This window comes from Galeopterus variegatus, unplaced genomic scaffold (genome assembly GCF_000696425.1).
Source record: "Galeopterus variegatus unplaced genomic scaffold, G_variegatus-3.0.2 Scaffold809, whole genome shotgun sequence".
Taxonomy (NCBI): domain Eukaryota; kingdom Metazoa; phylum Chordata; class Mammalia; order Dermoptera; family Cynocephalidae; genus Galeopterus; species Galeopterus variegatus.
In genome coordinates, this window is record NW_007726920.1 from 486760 (window position 1) to 490213 (window position 3454).

Below are 3454 nucleotides of genomic sequence, written 5' to 3' on the forward strand. Positions count from 1 at the left end.
GCGGGCCCCCCCCCCCCCCCAATTGTATTTTGATATTTTAGTTCTCTTTGTTCACACTCGGGGAGCTGTTACTGTTAGTTAGTTGCTTTATCTAATAGATTTTAAAGGAAGAGATATAATTAATGACTGAAACTAAGTTGCTAGAGTTCTTCATGACTTTTCAATGTTATCTATGTATCTTTCCACAGACTGAGTTAATTCTCTAATTCTGTATGTTAAATATATATGTGTATATGTGTGTCCTTCAAGGACACCCACCATCAACACACAGTACTTATTTTTGTCCAGTATAATCACAAGTGAGTATAAGAGAGATTCTTAATGTTTTCTATTAAGTAGGCACATTTAGAATAAACAAAACCAGAGCTATTCTCTCTATGAATTACAAACTGGAATAATAAAAATTACTGGAGGGAAAATTTTCAGGTCTCCAGTGTATAGGTGTTCATCAGAGACACCATGTTCCCCATTCCTCCCTCTCAGAGAGAGGCACACATGTATGCCAGGTCTGAGCAGAGCCATGCCTATAACATGCAGGGCTCCGTATATGGTGAAGTCTGCTGCTTCTTATTACTGTTTCCTAATTAACTCCAATGACTGTGTTGGACTAATTGAACTGCACCTGCTGATAAACACATGGGCCTCCCCAAAAGAGACTGCCCTTCAAAACTAAGGAAAGAAAATCCTCCCTCCATTCTTAGCCCCAGATTCTTGGCTTGAGCCAAGCAACTATGCAGTTCAAGCCAAGGATTTCTGTCCCCAACTCAAGGAAGAACTGGTGAAGCTACAGTGTAAAGCTACAAGCGTTAACAGGTTTCTTTCATTTGCTCATGGTAGACAGGGCTTCCAATTTAGTGTCTATGATTTTTTTCATTGAATTATTTTTTAGACACCATAATGTCAATATTAAGTGTTTATGAGATGGACAGATGCTGAACCATTTCTGCTGAAATGTCTAAAATATTCAATCATTTATTAAGGAATGTATACCATACAAGATTCTCCTATCTTTTCCAAGTCCATCACTTGTAGTCTAAAATCTTTTATCAGCTTGCTAAAGGCCATGCAGAATAGGAACCTACTGATCTGGTTACTTTTTGAGAAGCTGGTTTCTTGTAAGAAACAAATTCAACCGCTAGGTGGCGTTGCTTTCCACAGTCAGGTTTCTCTGCCCTCTCTGGCATCCTTTCAATATCATGTACTGCAGAAGTTAAATGAAAGCGTTGTAGTAACTGTGGGAGATGTACAGGGTGATTTTAAGCTCGAATCATAAAAACTAAAGACTTGACTGAAGCCATCAATCCATTTACACTTTCCTGTGTCTTTAATTTTCCTTAGACTTTCCAGCTCATCGTAAAAGTAGGATTTATAGATATTTCTCTTTATAATTTAACATTTAACAATCATAATATGTCTGCTAGTTACACATTATATACTCTTCTAAACTTACTCAATCACAAGTATATTCTTAGCTACAGCTTGTTTTCTTAAAAAAGCTTTTTAAAAAATACCTCTGTTTATAGTTGACTCAGAATGACATAGAAATCAACCAATGTCAAGACAAAATTGTGTCGCCATCATTTTCCCAATACAAACCAAATTATTTTCCACTCTTATTTTACAGTATTTTTGCCTTTTTTTGGCTCTAGAAAATTATAAAGAAAAAATAATTTATTTTTATAACAATTCACGTATGTGATCAAATCAAGATTGTGTTAATTGTACCTTATGTTGATAGGATCATTATTGTCTCAATACCAAGCAAATTTAACTTTTATGAAAGTATTCTTTATTACTACAGTCCTTCAGCATTTTGATCATATGTTCTAAGCACCATTAGAACTACAGCATCCAAATATAATAAAACCTAATTTGAAAAATGATGAATAATCTCATTTATAGAACAATCTGTAGTAAAAAAAAAAAAAAATTCACATACAACTGTATGAGACAAAGGGTATACTTCTAGAAAATCCCAATAGATTCATATCAATATTAGTAAGCTACAAATAGGATTAAATTCCTTTAATCATAAAATAGTTACTGAGCCAACAATTTTAACACCCTAATTCCTTAACCATCTGTTGGGTAAAGTGTATTTTAAACTGAGTTATTTTTATTTAAAATAAGAAAATTAAATTTTTTTCTTTTATTGTATGACTCTAAAAGATTCACAGACTACTTTGGAATTGGGTAATCCAATTTCTCTTAGGCAATTAATTATTACCTAAGAGAAATAATGACATTTTGCTTTGCATTGTGCAGTACTGTTAGTGAGAAATTTAGTTACAGACATAGATGCTGAAAATACACAACCAGAAGGGTATAATCAAAGAGACTTGTCTTTCTCCCAAAACTTTTTGGAGCTTTCCTGTAGAAAATCATCAAAAAGTTTTTTATCCAAAACGTGTGAGTGAGATGTTAACTTGAAGTAAAGTGAATGGCCTTAGGGTTATACTATTTCTTCCTCTGCTCTCAGGTTTCTAGGTTAAGGAATAATGAGTTTTATTTCTAAATATTGCTTTTAGTAGAGTTAATTTTAGTCCCCTTGGGGAAAGGGATTGGAGAAAGGAAGGTACAGTTTTTCTTACCATTTTTTAGTAATCAATCGACTTTGGTGTATCCAAATGAACTTGGCCATTTTAACCAGGTATGCTTAAAGATTTTTCTGAAATCGGAAAAAAAATCAATTCTGCTGTCAAACATTTGGTTACTGTAGTAAAATATACTTAGATTATTAACAAATTTTCCATCAATATCTTCTCAAAGTAATGAATAACAAATTAATAGTGATTTTGGGGCATTAAAATTTCAGTTTAGGGTAGCTGCAGTTTTTGATGAACAGTGACCTGGGTGTATCAGTTATTTATTGCTGCATAACAGACCACCCCAAAATTTATTAGCTTAAAACAACCAATTTATTGGTCACAATTCTGTAGACCATCAATTTGGCCTGGGCTCAGCGGGGCCAGTTTTGTTGGTTTCTCTTGGCTCTACAGTATGGTGGCCAATTGCCTGGAGGCTGGCTGGCTGTGGTTGACCTCATTCACACATCTGGCTGGTAGGTAGGGCTGTCAGCCAGAGCACCTCGGTTGTTTTCCACGTTGCCTATCCAGCGGAATAGCTCAGACTTCTCATGGTGACTGTGTTCCAAGAGGGCAAGAGTGGAAGTTGTAAGGCCTCTTGAGGCCTTTGCTTGAGAAGTCCCACCATGTCACTTCCATTGCTTTCTACTGGTCAAAGCAAATCGTAAGACCAGCCTAGACTCAAGGGAAGGAAAAATAGACTCTACTTCTTGATAGGAAGAACTGCAAATAGATTGCAGCCATATTTATCTATCACAGTAGATTATTCAGATCAACCGTTTCATTGAAAACATGGAAATCAGACCTTAAAAGTATTGAAGAACTGAAAAGACAGTAGTGAACTCCCAGGGAAATTTTTAATTTGGGAT